The 18,612-nt window shown below is 39.2% G+C and overlaps 1 protein-coding gene across 3 annotated transcripts in view; it reads left to right on the top strand.

The window, feature by feature from the left end:
• LOC108752287 (probable JmjC domain-containing histone demethylation protein 2C) overlaps window positions 1-18,612 on the top strand; it is a 331,473-nt gene that overhangs the window by 171,030 nt on the left and 141,831 nt on the right. The gene's annotated exons all lie outside the window — the stretch shown is intronic.

Genomic DNA, 18,612 nt, shown 5'->3' with positions numbered 1-18,612 from the left:
TATATATATATATATATATATATATATATATATATCTGCTACCCCATTTAATTAAATCGCGAAATACGCGCGTGGTACTTGTGATATTAATAGCGTAATTTAGTTGAGTTGAACTCGTTGCTAATTATTAACTGTATTTGCGAATAACACAACGTGATATTACAATGGTTACGAAATTGATAAATCGGACGATTTAGAGTATCTTTCGCGAAGCAGAACAGATTGCATGTGACAAGGTCAGGTCATCGGTCAATCTCGATTGGAAATAATACGTTTTCTGTAATTTTATAAAATAAATACAACTATGTATTTCGTGTGCGTAATATTACGATATGTTACGTAGTAATTTTATACATAACAAATGACAAATTTGTTTGAATTAATTTCAATGAATTATATATATAAATGATCGTATGAGATATTATAAAGCTGTGACAATGTTTATTGCAAGAAGCGTAAAACAATTTATCAAGTCGATGTTACTACGTATATAAATATGTCCTAATTATGCCTCTTGTCATTATAATCAAATTTATCGCATGCATACATGTAGCATATTTGAACTTGTGAGATTTTTTTGTTAACTGCTGTATTATCTGATGCTAGACTAATTTTACTGCTAACAAGCAGAATATAAATTATTCTAAAATAATTTCATCTTTGTCTTTTTTTTTTTAATGGCTCAATCTATTTTTAATTTTTAACGAGTCAATTCTCTCTGACATTTTTCCTGTTACGTGTTTCGCATTATCTGAATATATGAGATATTACAAGGTTATTCGCTTGGGATTAATATGCAGTGATAAAACTGATTCGAGGTAATTTTATTATCCGCTTAATAGTAAAAGGATTAAGTTCGACCTTGTGTAAACAATAATCTTCTTAAGAGTGTAAATACGCCAACGAAAGAGTTGTCAAGTAAGACAAAACATTCGGGCCACACATGCCACTTTATTATTTGGAACAACTTATGTCGGACATCTCATTGGTTCAGACACTTACGCGCTTGTACTTATGCTCTTATGCAAATTTGTGTGCGATGGGCTTAACGTTCGTGTAACATTGCAAACGCATCACGCTTCACGAAGAGGAAACCGGTTCTCCTGTCTCTCGCTCTCTTCCCTTCGCCGGGTCTGCTCTCGACCGTCTTTCTTTCGTGCTATCTATCGCGATTATAGACTGTGAGGAAAGGAGAAAGAGGGAAGGAAAGATGACGACAGAGCTCAAAGAAACGGAGTTTCGTTCTTTTCGCCGTGGCAACTTTCTCTTCGCGTAATCGCCGTTGGGTTCTCTCTCTCTCTCTCTCTCTCTCTCTCTCTCTCTCTCTCTTTCTCTCTCTCTCTCTCTCCTCTCTACGTAGTCGCAGGACCATCTTGGAAAGCTGCTTAGTAATTCAAGTGCCGAGTTCGCGTGAACTTTACGCGCAGAAATCCCCGACCAGCGAGAAACGGAGATTGCATTACTTTTTTCGCCTCCGTAATGGCGTAGATTCTCTTGAAGTCGGTGAAGATTAGCGGAAGTTTGCGTTTGCAATCAGCGGAAAATGATTGTTAGTTTCTCGTATTTTTCAGTTTATCGTTTTCGTAAGTATTAGATACTTGATGAAGAGCAATATTTCGAAATCTAGTACATACATCTTTTATTTTCCTCTGCTGTTACTTTCTGCGCTGATTGTTATTCATTTAACAATATCCTCTAACCTCCGCTGTCTGAATGGCTCCCAGAGGAGATTGTCAGGTCCGACACTCTCGATCGCACTTTAGAATTCGATCGATCAGTGAAACGTTGATAGATACAGATAGAGCGAGCGAGCGAGAGAGAGAGAGAGAGAGAGAGAGAGAGAGAGAGAGAGAACAGGGTCAGTGACAGCGTCAGTTTGGTATCTTGGAACTGATGTTAGCTCCATCTCGAACGAAACGCTCTCATCTAGTTTAATTAAGTCGATGATTGTATAACGGATCTGTCACTCTATCTTTTTCTTTTTTCTTCTATCTCTCTCTCTCTCTCTCTCTCTCTTTCTCTCGCGACGGTAAATATACGTGCTGAAAGGTAGGAGGGAGGGCAGCGCTGATAGACTGGAGGACTGTTTAAAAGTCATGGAGGGCTCCGAACCCAGTTAGGTTTGCACGGAGCGACACATTGCGTTCCATCCGTGAGCGCGTGCATGTACCGCGAAGCGAGTGCACTCGCAGAATGGCGAGAGGGACCTAGGGAGGAGAAGCCGGGCACGGCGTTTGGGAGGTAGGGAGGTGGACGTGGAGGGTTTAGCTTGTGACTAGTTCGTGAATAATGCATGCCAGCCGCGAGCCCACGCCACGATGCTATATACGAAGATGCCAGACACGCTACTCGGAACCGAGCTTGTATCTATATGGGCACATACATAGAGCAAGAGAGGGAGAGAGAGAGAGAGAGAGAGAGAGAGAGAGCGGCATATGTGCCCGTCTATGTACACGCGTGGGCATATACGTGCTATCCATTACGCCGCGCCGGTTGCGCGCGCGCGCGCGCATACACACACATACACACGCACGCACACAGCGATGCACTAACGACGCGTATGTGTGTGGCGTGCACCGCAACCCGCGACCCACACAGAAATCTACAGACGTAAGTGCCCCGGTGGTATTCGCTGATGTGGCCAGTGTTGTCTCTCCTTCTATGCCTCTCCGTTTCTCTCTCTCTCTCTCTCTCTCTCTCTATCTATCTATCTATGTATCTATCTATCTATCGCGAGACACGTGGAGAGAGAATTATTCGCTCTCCGTCCGAGATGGTCTTCATCCGCGCCGCTCAGTCTCGCGATGACACGCGCGTTTATACGCAGGAAGGAATGTTTTAACAGTTATTAAGCTACAAGTTATTTGTGTGACATCCAATATTATCGGGCAGGTTGCAGATATCTTATTTAACTCCCTTTTATATTTCTTCGTATTTTTGAACTTCGTATTATAAATTCACTCGCCAAGGAACGAAGTAACGTTATACTTATAAAATTTTATGATGTGAAATCAGACAGAAGTGGACAGTAATTTTACGATGTAGAAGAAACTTTATACACTGTGTATATACATATGTGTATATATATTTAGAAACACGAAGATATGTATGATACTCAGAGGACGATTAGGAAATCTTCGATATATGAGCATTCATTATTTATCTCTTAGGAAAGTACATTTGTTAAACATTTTAATAAAACGTACAATACAGTTTTACAATAAATAAGCTCGTTTCACGTATGTGCGAATTTAAAATATATTCTCGGTAAATTGATGTCTCGACGCTTATTACCACGGACACACTTGCGAAAGACAACGGATTGTGTTTCTTGCAGGCTGCGAGACGTTGTAAGGTTAAGGCGATATATTCCGAGACCTTTGCCTTAATATTTCCACGTAGAGAGGCGATGTCCGTGATCGTGTACGAGTCGAGACTGTGCGAAGTATTGAGATACCCTCGATAGTTACTCGCGAAGTTGGACATGCTACATGCGCGAGATTGTAAAGGAAAGTGCACGCCTGGTTGCGTAAAGTACATGCAAATTTCCCTCCGGGGAATTGTGTGCCAGTTCCGTAGGCAAACATAGTTGTGTGTATACCCGACACACACACACACACATACACACACATACGCGCGCGCATCCAACACACACGGATACACGCGTACAGTCTCGCGAGCCTGTAATACCGAAAGCTCCCGCGGGTTGTAAAACAATGATTGCTCGCGTCCCCGCCACAAGATACTACGGCGTCTACTATAATCTTGAACTTCGTGAAAGTTCGCGATTCCCGAGAAGAGCACACAAATTATTCATGAATGTATTGTAATAGATTTATAAGCGAATCTCGTGACGCATTCGTTAATTATGCAGCTCGATGTAATCATATATAAGTTAACGTAAACATTGTTTAATAAGTAAACAAATAATTTGTTTTATCTTCGATAATTTTAATCGTATATATATATATATATTTTTTTTTTTTTAATTACATTCTTATATTTATGTATATGACTTAATTGGCAAAATATATATTTTATCAATTAAGTATTAATCTTTTTATTTATATGATAGTTTCTATCAGAAATTAAGATTAAGACTAAATTACGACTAAAATTATAATTAGAAATGCATTATACATTTAAAGTATAGAGATTTCTTTTTTAAGACAGTATAATTATATCATCAAACGTATATTGCGTAGTTTTGAATGCCTTGTTTTGTAGGCGATATGTAACAAGTTACTATTCTTTTAAGCACGTGGGAAAAATTCTGTACAATTACTTCTCATCCTCGATCTTTTCACACACGTAGCGACTGGAAGTGAAATCATGAACAATGTTGCTTCGAGCAATCGCGTGCCAGATTCGCCGACCGCGCAATTACTCCCGGCGCGCACTATTCCAACATTTCCAACTGAGTTGGAAATGCGGAAGAAAGGTGCAACGGAATTCACACGCACTGCTTCAACTGTGTCTTCAACAAAGTAGATACAAGTTCAATCTCAATACATTTTGTAAACTAAAAATTATATCAAATAATGTATTATTTATTCTGAAATAGTAACAAAAACGGTAAAATCAACGAGTCAACCCTAATTAATTAATGTTTAAAGCAATCAATCTACTTGTCGTTTTAATAATTAAAAAAGTGAGAATTTCTACAAGTTACGAGTGAGATTAATCAGGATTTCCTCAGCGTTACATTGAGTTTTGTTGCTTTGAATTCTTATTTTCACAGATATTCGGGAAACTGCCAATAAAATGGAGTTCAAGTAATTTTGGATCTTTTCAAAGTTACCGAAAGAGTCGGAACTCGAGTTTAAGACACTGAGTTTGACGCGATAAAGTTCTTCCGTCAAACTATCGTAGTTGTTTTTTCATCGAAGCCCTTGGCGAAGTTTTCGAGAATACGTAAACTATTATTAAAACTAGGATCAAAAAGAGGATGTCAGGAAATGAAATGTTGTTTGTCACGATTCTTAAAAGACTTTTCAGAATAGTCAAGTAAATATTATTTAGTCTACTACTAGATATGTCTTTAGATTAAAAAAGCTCTCTTATGTTTATAGTTTCAAGAACTTGTCGATAAAAGGAAAGTTTTCGAGTATTTTTAATATATATACATTAATATATATATATTGAAATTGTTGCCTAACTATCCATGAGACAATAATTCTTTATTATTGCATTACGTAATACATGTTAGAATTCGAGTATTTCACTGCATATCATTTAATCGTGAGAATAGAAATTAATGAAATAGTTGCAACTGTTACGCTGTCCTGGATTTTGGAAATTAATTCGAAATTTAGTACTGGAAAACTAAATAAAATATAGAAGAGATTGGTATCGAATGCACGTACAATTAAAAAGATAATCGCAACTTTCGAAGATTATCCACCCTAAGATACTTTGCCTTTTTGAAAAGATAATCCGCAACTTTCCTCAAGAATGTTCCTAATTACATTGTTGGCTGTCGGAGAATGATAATCAGATAACAGGTTGCGAGGACTGTGTATTGCGTTGGTAATTCCTCTCACGCGGCCAAGTCCAAGAATAGTGAATAAATCACGCGCGCAGCACAGCAACGCACCAATACCACGACAACGACGACACAACGACGACGGCACAACGAGCGAATAAAATCAATTAAAAAGTTTCACGCGCCGGGGTTGCGAGTTTTCGCGAAGTTTTCCACACCGCTTCGGGTGTATACAGCACGTATACACTCATATATAGTTACGTACTAGCTACGTACACAAAGAGCTTGCGCGCATTGCCAATGGAAGTTCCGCTATAAACCAGGCTATATACTGACACCACTTGCTGGTAGTTTCGCTAACTTTCCGACTTCCGTGTCGAACTTGTTAATGGCTCTCCGTGGCGTCTCTGTTGCCGTCGTTTTCTCTCGGTCTTCATCATCCATTTCCCTCCATCCAGTAGTAGACGCCTCCTTTTCTATGTACATGTCTCTGCTTCCTTGTTCATCTTGCCATCGTGTTCATCGTATTACCCTCTTCATCTTTTTCCGATCCTGCATTCTTGGTCATGCACGCTATCAAAACTTCTATATCGGATTCAACAACTCTCTCTCTCTCTCTCTCTCTCTCTCTTTCTCTCGCTTCTCCAGTTTGTTCATTGATTCACATACTTCGTCCTTACGTTCCTTCCTTTAGAGTTTAAGTACTTCAACGCCGATGTCGATGCAGTTGAGTTGCTATAATAATTCTCGAATAGATCCAATCATACGCATCGAATAATTGCAATCCTTATCGAAATTGGAAATTGCTCGTCTCAAATAAATAACAAATCAAAAGATCAAAATCCCAACTTTTTCACTTTTCAAACTTTTCTAATCAATATATTGTTTTTTTTTTGTTGCAGGTAAGAAGATATTCTTTGCGGTCCATTCTCTAGTTTTAGTAACGAGAAGACTTTGGTAAATCATCGAATCGTGAGTTGTTAGTGAATCTCACATTTCTTAAAAGGAGATATCCCTATTCCGCATACGTGCGCGTTTCGTAACAACGACATCTCGAATTTTTACGAGGCGCAGATTTCTCAGGTTACGCTTATCATGGAAACGTGCAAAATGAAACGATATATATGCCAACTCGGTTCCGTTTCTTATTATCTTTTTTTTTTTTACAAAAATCGCTGAGTTAAGGCATGCCGAGCGTTCAGGAAACAATGATGCGCAATAAGCAATTATTTGGTTATCAAAGCGATACGCGATTACTCCACATTCCTCGTATTCTGTAAGATTGAACACGGAATGGCGCCTTTTGCACTTTTTTTTTTCTTTTCCGTTGCAACGTGTCATCGCGTGTTACTCAGAATGTCGCGATTTATCAGTTTCGTATATTGTGGAAAAAAAGTACGATGTCAACACACTTCGTTAAAGTTTGAGAAATAAAGTGCCCACATAAATAAAGAAAGGCTTTAAGCATCGAAAATAAAACGACTGAGACATTGTTTCTGTAAATAATATATTTATCTATCTGGAAAAAAAAATAAGAAAAGCTACTATTGTACTTGTTCTGGCCACTATAAATATCGTTTTAAAAACGCCTTTTAAATAATAATAATTTTTCACAAGTGCTTTTGGTTCTGACAAATCAAATTTTTGATAAAGAGAAGAAAGAAAAAAGGATATTACATATTTTACTATGATAAAACGTATGATACTCTTTTTATAAAATTTTCGACTATAACGTTCACGGTTATTATTACTTTTGCATTTGCAATGATAATGCCACTGCCATGTACAAGTGGTACGTATTATTAGTTACAAGTGTTTCATATTTATCGGCGCATTTAAGATTTAGATGGGAAAGATCTATTTCTTCTTATGGAATGGATTAGAGGTTCGTCATTTTTAATTACGAAATACACTAATTTTAACAAACAATCGCGAATCAATTTTCTGAACAAGTTTAGGATACTATTTTTTACGTCGGTATTATTTTAGAAACAGGCCACCGTCAATGTGCAATTTCTCTTTTGCCGCAAAATAGTAAATATTTCCTTCAAAACCAGAAGAAATAGCTTTTCTAGATTTTATCTTTGGATAAAAAACATTTTGCGACTCTTTCGGAGTCGAATTTATCGTTGGTGATAAATGGATCATTTTGCATCAAATCCGCTTAAAATAGTTCTCAAGTTACTATTTCCTGATTGTTAGATATCTGTTTATTTTGAAAATAGCATTATTCCATTTTCGAAAATGTGTTATTTGTAAACTAATAGATTTTAATTGAAAGTCCTAATATCTTACCATTTTTAGCATTTTTAATAAAAATACTGATATATATCTCTCATTATCTCTTGTAATGTATCTAGTTCAAAATTATTTTATATTATTTACTAATTTATATACAATATATTATCCATAATTTGTAACACATTCATAAAATTGGTTCAGTATATTAATTTTACAATTAGATTTACTTTATTTTTTAAACAATGTATATCGTTTATTACGATAAAAACATTTTACTTAAATCTATGAATTTACGTAAATGAATTTTATCATTGATATATATTTCTAATATTCTTTTAAAATCAAAATAACACATGAGTTGTTACTATTTGATTTTGGTTATCATTGATAAAATTTCAGTGTTATAGTTCTATCGGTTAATCTCTTGAGAATCTTTCGTGTTAATTCTAGACAGCTAAGTCAATATTGACTTGTATCATATCTCATATATGTATGTTAGCGATAATCCAGTTTTTTTGTATTAAGAATTTTATTCTACAATATATCAAAATAGATCATTCTCTTTCAAGAGAAAGGGAAAGTGATATTATTTCAGTTTGATTTATACTTTCTTATCTGCTCGATCCCGCACAAATGATCGATGTTTTGTACAATAGATATAGCAACACGTAATAACGAGAATTAATCTTACGAACTTCAATTGGTTACACGTTATGGAAGGAACAAGAAGTTGCATTAGCGGGTAATAGTGAAAAAAGCAACCATCGTACATCGACGGAAAGAATCACCTTAATTTCAGCAAAACGCAAAATCTCTCGTTGGCCGTAGACCTTTTTGTTGGCTGCTTTTTGCTGCGGCCATTCATATCGGTAGACATGCAATCAAAGCGAAAAGAGTATTTTGCGGTCAGCAGGAACATCGCAACGGTTATTTCAATAGCAGGCGGTAATATCCGGACATAAAGAAGACGAGAGAGAGAGAGAGAGAGAGAGGAATGGAAAACGGACAATAAGGAACACGAATAGTTGTGCGATGTGGACGTACCAGCTGACTTGGGTCCTCACGTTTACACGATAGTGATAAATTATTTATCTCGCGACGTCTGGCCAACATCCAAGATTTTCTGTCGCCTCCTCCGTCTTTCTATGACTCGCCACTTTATCTATTTATACGTGTATCTACACGACAGAGTATATACGAACGCACTCTTTCCATTCCTTTTTCCTCAACTACTTCGTCGCACTCGAACTCCTTCCCGCAACCCAAATTCACGCGAGTCTTCCTGTAAAGATAAAGAACGCGAGAATTGTATCACGTTGATGCGTTGGCATAAAAGCTTTCAAAATTAAATGATCTCTGTTTAGTGTTTTTTATCTTACCATACTCCTTTAATTTCTTTGCACATTTGAATTAATGAAAGTTTATTAGATTTTCTCATGCTATTTTTTTATTTTATTTGAAAAAGCGATTTCAATTTTCTGATTTTTTCCCTATCTTCATTTTTTTTTAATTCAAAATAAAAAATTTGCCAAATATATCTCAAGCTTGATTATTGAAATTCACAATTGAAAAAGTATTCCTTATTCGTTAAATTTAAAAAAATTTATTTATAGTAGAAAAATTAAAATTTATTTATTCTTAAAATATATTTATATGTTATTTTCGAAATAAATTATTAACGAGCAAATACAATATATATTTAAAATTCGCAAAAGAGAATATTCGCTCAACGATTTAGCGTATTATTGTTGAAACAATTCAATATATTAATTTAGCAAGTAATGGTATGTATATATATAAATAGAAATCACTCTCAATAATTAATCTGTCTTTCTCTCCAAAACATTCAGGAACTACGACATACAGATCCTTCTCTTTTCTTCAAATGAACAATTTAATTAGGCGTTCCGCCGAATGACTTCAAAATAATTTGACAGATATTCGAAAGTTTTTCATTTGAGTATCTTCAAGTGGCAGTCGTCTTCCTTTCATTTAACGACGCGTCATTACTTTAAATAGACCGAACTCTATACTTGCCAGTATTAACGCGATCCTTGAGTATGGTCAAGATCTAAAACGACAGCGATTATGATTAACTGCCGTGTAATCGTAGCTCGCATCCGACTAACTTCACTTGGCAATAATCGCTTTCTTTATTGCGCAAAAATTGCAACGACTAGCGTAATGTTTCGACGCGCTTCGGTTTCCTGTAAACCGATTAGAGCAATGTCAGTGCACTGAGTTTCACGTTTATTGCGAAATAGTTGCGAATCTTCAATTACGTAAGTTACTTAGGAAATAACTGCGTATAAAAACGGTGGATTTTAATTATATAAAATATGGATAGAATTATCGTTTTTTAACGAACAGAAATTTACTGTAAAAAAATTCTGCAAGTTCCTTCCTCTCGATAACCGTTACCAAGTTGTAAATACATTCTATTAAAGCGTCTTCTGCATAAAATTTCCCGAAGGAGGAACTTTTATTGTATACTTGTAGTTCTTGAAGCTGAGTTCGCCGAAGTTCCGCGATCCTCAATATTGAGTTGCTCCGCAATTATGCTCTTCGCAAAATTTTCAAAGGAGAACGAATCCACGATTTGCGTCAGAATCTGTAACTGCAGGGAGGGGAAGTGCACGATTGCTAATACACTCTGTATACTTTAAATTGGCGTGTTAACAGCAAAATTATAATGCTCTCCTGAGTCTCGTGCTGCAAAGCCCGTCGTCGTAACTCCATGCATATCAACGCGTTTCGAGAGGAAAAGAGAAAGAGCGACAGGGAGAGAAAGAGCGAAATAGAGTCTCCGTCGCTCCCTCTCATGGTCGCTGCCCACGGACGTTACACCGCAATTACTCGACGGTGTATTGATCCGGCGGTTCGCAGTCCCACGGTTCGCAGAATCCCTCGTTGGAGCAACCCTCTCTCTCTTTCTCTCTCTCTCTCTCTCTCGATCTCGATCTCCCTCTCCCTCCCCCTCCCTCCCTCCCTTCCTCCCTCCTCCCTCTCTTTTTCTCTTTCTCTTTCTCTTTCTCCGTCGCTCCGCAGCAAAACACCCTTTCATTTGAGAAAGAGAAAAAGGGGTAAACGAGACGAGCACGGAGAAAAGAGAACGAGTCAAGAGACGAGAATGCGTAAGTTCCCTCGGGCGAATATCCATAAAATAACGTCGGAGTTATTTAGCGTCCCAGCAAAGAAACGGTCTTCAAGGTCCTTTGTCGCAAGAAATATTTAATCTCTATGTGAATCGCGTGATACAAGCTTAACAATAACATTTTTTTTGCAAGAAGATTTATGAATCGCTTTTCAACGGCACGATTTATAACTTGCAAACACGTGTGTACATACATATTAATGTATTAATTCAGTTCTTTCTACGTACAAAATATATATCGCGTGTGAAATGACGCTCATTGGATCACATTGGAAATAACAATAGTCTATAATTTTCAGTCCGCGAGAGGTAAACTCTTTGCACAATAAGCACGTTTATGTTTGTATTAACATAAATTTGATGTTAAACGCGACTATTTTTTTTCAATGCGGAAAACTACGTTTCGACGTATTCCGTATGAAGTATTGTGAGAATCAGCGCTGCAATGACTCCGAGTATATTTGAGGGCGATTACGCGAATTTATCAAGTAGGCGAGGAAGATAGGATTTATAGACGGTTTCGATTCGTTCCTGGAAATATCGATTTATATACGATGAAGTTTTCAAGTAGAGAACGCTGTGAGCATTGAAAGCGAATTTTCGTCGTAATCGGCCATGCGTGTACACGCGAGAGTGCGAGTCGCGGTTCAAGTCGTGCGAAGTTACGACAACGGGTCGTTTTATTTTCACGAGAAAGGCACGCACGCACGCACGCACGCACATGTCGCAGCGGTCACCGAAAAAGGGCAAGGAAACGTCGGAGGAGATGCGCGGTTGCAGAGAGCCGCAGGCCATCCACGAGGTTGCTCGAGTGTGAGTATTACGGGACTGAAGCAATTACCGAGGACTTTCTTTTTGCGCTTCGACTCTCATCCTTTTTTCACATATTCCGTATTATCGTCGAGAGGAGAGAGAGGAGGAGAAAGGGGAGGTCTCAACTCCTTGAGTCCGGCAGCACGAAGATCAAGTCAGCTATCATGGCTTTTTAGTCGCACTCGTGCGTGCACACGAGATGCGAGACGGATAAGGAGGACGAAGTGGACACGAAAAGGGAGAGAAGGAGGAAGAGGAGGCTACAATCGGGATTTAATGAAACCAGTTGAGGTCCGTCAAACCGGTTCCGTGAGTTCTCTCCGTTCGCCATATCGTCCTCTCTCCTCTCCCGTACGGAGGAATTGGCAAGAGAAGGTAGAGCAGAGAGGTCGTCTCCTCGTCTGTCGACCTCCGTTTGTCTCTATCCCTCGTCATCCTTCCCTTTCCTCTAACCGTGATGCATATCTCAAGTGGAGATCACCGGCACTGACTCGCATTCGTTCGCGTTTATGTGTGTATGCGCATGACTGATCGAGTCAATACGTGTACGGGTGTACGCTGGTGTTGTATACAAGATCCCCTTAACTGGTAGGTACACCCACAAACACTGAGAATTGTGGTATAAGAAAGAGGGACGCGGGGTTTGTATCCGCCCCTGTTTGATAGTTCTGTCGTGATATAGACCCGCTAGGGAATCTAACTTCTCTTCCTCTCTGTTTTCTTCCTATTCTCTCACTGTCGACCACCATCTCACAATGTCGACTGACTCTCTCTCTCTCTCTCTCTCTCTCTCTCTCTCTCTCTCTCTCTCTCTCTCTCTCTCTGTGTGTGTGTTACTTCTCGGTATAGTTTGCGCCCAGAAGGAATAGCCAAAGAAGGACAAAGATGGCACATAGAGAGAGGAAGGAAGGACGAATCACTCTTCTCGCGGTCGTTCACGTAGACCTTCGCGTGTGCTGGTGGACGGATGACGATGGAGTATATAGTCGTGGATTGCGTCTTAAGAGTGCACCGTCGTCTCTCCTGACCCACTCCACGATCAACTCCTTTTCATTCTTTTACTCTCGCATTCCTCCTTCCTTCCCTTCCCTTCCCTTCCCTTCCTTCCTTCTACATGCCTTTCTTGCTCTCTGTTATTTATCCCACGAGATATCCACACAGGAGTTATATATACAAAACCTGACGAGTCAGCTTTATGTATTACGCGAAGTACCTGTCGACGGACGTCGACGGAAACGTCAAATTCTATGTGTGCTCCTACTAAACGTAGGAACTTTCTTTGAACATACATTTATATATGTACAGTTACATATAAAAATATTGCGCATAGAAAATTTGCGCTGTCGTTTCATTGTCTAATAAGTAAGTGTGTGTTTTTGCAAGTAGTGATTTTGCAAGAGCGCTACATTTAGAATTCTTTCAAATTCTAAATTCTTGTATGAACCTTAGCAGAACAACTGAAGAATGCTCGAGAAACGAGTGTTGAGATATATAAAGTCTAACAATTCATTGAAAATATGTTGTAATGTGTCGAACACGCTGGAACGTACTTTAACTCATTTGGTGAGAAGTCAACCAATCACGGATTTCCGATGAAAGGAAAAAAAAAAAATGTTTCCGAGGATCGAAATAAAGTAGTTCGACCACGATACAAACTACGTAGTATAGACGAATGATTGTGCTTTTTCAGAAGTCGTAAAGTAAGGTGAAAAAACTAAGAGATCTCTTGAATTACGTACGGGGAAGCTTCCGTCGGGTAAAAGTAGTTTCAAAATTACCGCATGTCGTCACCATATGGCAACTTCCCTCCGACACGAGAATGACCGTGTTGCTGGACGACTTCGTTTGATGTCTCCGTCACGCTTAGTATTTTTCAATCAGCGGAACAGTAATGTTTCTCGAGTATTCTTTAGCCATTCTACAATTCGCACGGGAGTTGCATTTAGAATTTAAAGGAACATTTTTTTTTTTTTATTAGGTACATATGTATATATTTATAGTTTTTTTTTTCTCATGGTACATACTCTCCAAGAATAAGAATATTCTTTCAAAGTCTGAACAATTATATGTAGTTTAATGAAAGAGCGTCGTTGTCATTGGAAAAGGCAGGACGGCGCTGTTCCACCTTTTGAATTCTTTACACTTTCTGCCCTCATCCATTCTCTCTTTTCCTTCGTCCGTTGATATAAAGTCAACCGTGGTTGTCGGTGGGTAGTAGAAACATGTATATACGTGGCTAGCATACCGTTTAGTTTCGAAGAGAATCATGACTCGCTTACCGAGTCTAGGTATCCGCTACGCGTCATCAGCCCACCTAGATGAAAGCGCAATGACTCATCTCGCTGTTCTTCGCACAAACTAGCCATAGGTCGCAGAGAGGTCAATCGCCGCTCCAATCCACTTCCGAGATGCTCCGAGTTCTCTTGAGTGCTTTCGACGGAGGCAGAGGGAGCACGATGATGATGATTACATGGTGTGGTCCGAATTCCATTCATGTGTAGGGGAATTACGTAGCAGGAATTTAAATGGTACTATTGCAGTCAGACAGATAACGATTGAGCGATTGGCTGCTTTGAAGGATGCTCGAAAGTTTTGTAATAAAACGAAAGAAGGACGTATGTTGTACGTATGTTTTTTTTTTTCAAACGCATGTACACGACTATAAAGAATTTAAGTAATTAATATGAGTAGAATAATTTTTAGTATTCACGGGAAAATAGTGATTGTGCTGAGGTATCTAAAAATTTAGGTACTTAAGTACAGATCTGCAAATAATTTTGTCGAATCGTCTAAAATCTAAATAATTATATATGGAACTCAAGCATGATGAGAGCAATGCTGCGAAGAAGAAAGTTGACGTTCTAGCAATTTGAGTGTCCTACGTAATTATGTTAAACGGTCTAACAAAATTTATTTTTAGATCTGTATCCAGCTGAGTTTTAGATATTAGAGTAAAAACATTCTTTCCAAAATGTACCAATCGTTATTTGTATTTTCATTAACTGTATTATCTGTTAATTGACGGACATCACTGCTGCAAGAGTTCGCAGTGCCGAAGTATCGATTTGTTTCAGTAATTATAACAGTGATTCAGAATCCAGTACGAAAGCGTAACAAGCTAGACATTGTGAGCGTCACAATCTCTGCGTGCAAAATGCACGAATGAATCCCGGAGACAAGGACGGGTCAGTGCGAGGAGATCGCGATAACTATCTAATGACCCGTCGAAGATATATTAGCTTCGAGAAGTTAATCTGGCGACGAGCTGGACGAGTCTTCCCGCCGAAAGACGCACGACGTGAGCACTTGCTCGTCGAATACTGAGAAGTCTTTGAGGCTAACGACTGGCTGCGCTCTTGGTCGGCTTAGTTCCAGAAAAAAAAAAAAAAAAACAAGGGAGACTTTTCGGCGTCGAGAAACGTCAAGCGGCAGTCTTCCTCTTTTCTCCCTAACTATCTCTCCCCCCCCCTCCCTCCTCCTCATCGCTCTATATCATTCCCCTCCTCCCATCTTCTCGCGACAGGAACTGTCTCTTGTCCAGGAATAACGACTCCCGCGGACTCCCCGGGAAGCCATTGGCTTGCGTTAAACTCACGGAGCGGCCTCAAGGGAGGTCAATTGGTCGTGACGTCATCGGCGCAACGCAATAAAATGTAATGGACGACTTAAGCGGAACACGTGAGCAGATCGTGACCCGAAGCGGCAGACGCGCCGTTTAGAATTGCCCCCTGTCTTGTCTCTCTTCTTCTCTGTTTCCACCCGCTTCGTCATTCGCGTAATATTGCCTCTTTAAGAGCCCGTCTTCGACGAGTGCGTTTTCTCTATCCACTGTAAGAGACTCTTTGACTTCGCGTCTCTCGATAGGCGAGGAGAGACGTATCTACCGACAACAATGACGACGACGACGACCACGATCGTTCGCGTATAGTTCACTGAAATTCACCGAAGCGATGAAGTCTTTCAAGGTCTCTTCAGCTTCTCGAAGAGGTGTAGCGTCGTCAGAGTGAACCTCGCCAGTTCTCACGCTTTATCGAAAATGGTATTCTGCTAGTAAAGATAAGACACCAGTTGTGCGTATATAAAGTGTTCCAACTGGTCTGCGATCGATGTGTTTGACGTGAGTTCTTCCAGATGTAGAGATCCTCAGTCAGAAAAGATACGTGATTTCCAGATGACGATAAAATGGACCTTTCCTGGGAAACGGTTAAAAAATAATTGATATTTATTATTTGCGCTACACTTGAATGAAAATTAGTGTGTTGCTTAACGTGAAGACTATAATATTTTAATTACAAGAGATTTATCATTAACTTTAGCGTTAATATCATTGGCATAGAAACCGAAGTGCGGGGTGAATTATGGCAGATGGAGTCATTGCAAGATAAACGGCTGATTAATAGACGGCGAGAAATTCAATCAAACTATAGATTTATCCAGCACGAGGCAGGAGAAAACCGGTTTGTAATTCTTACAACATAACAAACCATAAACGAAGTTTGAAAAGGAATAACTGTTTGCTTATTCACGTTCGCTTGTTCCATTAAATGTTTTATCCGCGACTGGATAGAAACCGGTATTGGACATGTATACACACGTAATCAATGCGCATAATATTCAATGTATCACCGCAAACTATGTATAATTTCGAAACAACAGTAGAGATATTTAAATTGGTAATATAATAAAAAAGCTGTTTTTCAGGTATCAAGGTTGGGAATAGTTTCTTTAATATCTGCTACAATTTTATCAACGCTATTTTTAACGTTATGCGCGTTCTTGAATTAATATATTTATTCTCTCATTTAAATTATACCTTTCAATTTTGGCCTTTATAATTTGGTAATAAATTTCATCTGTAATTCTTACATGTTTAATTTCAAGAAAGTTTCAATATAGATATCCACTACGAATATATACAGTGATTATTAATTTAATAATATTATAATGTTTTATGTCGATAGAAATCTTCATATCTAATATTCATATCTATTAGTATTACTACATACATATATTAATAATACTCAAGTATTACGGAATTAGTTTAAACCGTTCTTGGTCAGATTGATATAGATTTCAACTTTTAGCTTCACTTTTCTGAAAATACTCTCCATTTCTTCTTCTAAGAAGATAAATCGAGGATTTCTTGTAAATTATTCCAAACTATCGATAGCTATTCCAGCGGTTGGCTCATGCACAGGTACACAAGCCGCAACCTGCTCATCCAATTCGACTGCTGATGGTGGCTCGTTCGGCGTTTACGGTTTGTCATAAACCCGAAAGCCCATCGTGACCCGGCTGGGCATTCACAATACCCTCTATATTACCTGGGTCCTTCGGGAACCAACGAACAAAGTACCGCTCTAACGATCCCAGTAAATCGAGACGGTCGGCCCGAGTGGAAACGAAGCCGGTTGTCGTTGATTACCGGTCGGACACTGACCTGTTAATCATCCGTGTCATTAAAACCGTGTATCGTTGCCCCAGATCGAACGCTGCACTGCCAACTGCGTCGCCGGCCACCGACAGCGTGTAGCGTTTTAAATCGCGTCGTATCGCGTTCCGCAAGCGCGATCTCGACCGTGTGGGTAAGGATTCCGCAATCATTGTTGCGTGACTGACGGTGAAATTACACGTACTGTTAGATTTTCAAGGTCCCGACACTCGGAGCGCGCCGCATTGTGCACGAGAGACAGGCGTATCTATAATGGACGCTCGTGCGAATTTCATTTATTGCCGCGTTCATTTTTGCTGCGCGCGTGGGTGCTCTTTGTAAATTAGTTTAAATACGAAGTACAGTCGGTGACTATTCGTGTGAAATTATTAGGGAAAATTTGCGTCCGCTTAAATAAGCGGCGCGGATCTTTGCATATCAATCGGCAAATTATAAACAACCTTACTTTTTTTTTTTATCATCTCTATTTATCTCTCTGCCGTAAATACTGCTTGCGATACATCTGGCAGGATAGAATTATTTGCAAGTAAAATTTCCGCAAAATCAAGCGCGGAATCTTAATAAGTAATCAATTTTCAAACTTGTTCCCGCGTTTAGTTTATGACACTGTTTATTTTATATTCATTAATATGAAAATAATAGAACGGGATACAGCAGTATTTTATCTGCCTTACTGATTTAACGTCGATCTTTTTTTTTTTTTTATTTTATTTTATTTTATGCAAAGTCAAGATTCCTAAAGCCTCAAAAGCCTTATAAACTTATCCGTTAAGAACTCGGACGGAAATCGCACGTATAGTTACGGTCCGTTCGTTGGGTATTTGTTGCGATTACGGGGATTAATGGCACGGTGCTTTCGTTTGCCTTGTTCGCATTGCGGAATTATCGCGCGGAGGGATGAAAAGGGAGAGCTACGTTTCCCGCTGCTCCTGAATTATTTATTAGTCGTAGCCCGAGTCCGCAGCCCGGATCGTAACGATTGAATGGTCAGTGACCGGATGTGTGACGCGCAGAGGCCGCGGGACAAGATGGTCGGCGACGATAATTACTCGCGCGCGTGTTTACGACCGATAGAGCCTCGAATATATCGTGCTTCCCAAATGCGCGGACGCCGTGTTGAACGCCGGCTTTTCGTGTGTACACGCCCGCCCGCGCGCACGTTCAATCACGCGTGTGACGTACGCATTACTACGTGTGCATCACTTGCGTGTACAAAGTGTCACGAGCACGACTGCGCTAGCAATTAAGCGTAGCGCCGAGAGGTATCCGGCGTAATCCGACGGTTCATTTGACACGATGTTACTGATATTTCCGTTAGAACTCTCTCGAAAGTAAGTCCAATCAGGAAGGATTATAAGTTATCGCTGAAAGAAAACGACGAGATTTCATTGATTTCTTTTTCTTTCTTTATTGTGTAAAATGAAACGCTCGTATTACATTTATGTTCGTAATTCCGCAATGAATACG

This window comes from Trachymyrmex septentrionalis, unplaced genomic scaffold (genome assembly GCF_001594115.1).
Source record: "Trachymyrmex septentrionalis isolate Tsep2-gDNA-1 unplaced genomic scaffold, Tsep1.0 scaffold6, whole genome shotgun sequence".
Lineage (NCBI taxonomy): Eukaryota > Metazoa > Arthropoda > Insecta > Hymenoptera > Formicidae > Trachymyrmex > Trachymyrmex septentrionalis.
Note: the sequence above shows the minus strand (reverse complement) of the source record. Positions and strands in the feature narration are given on the sequence as shown.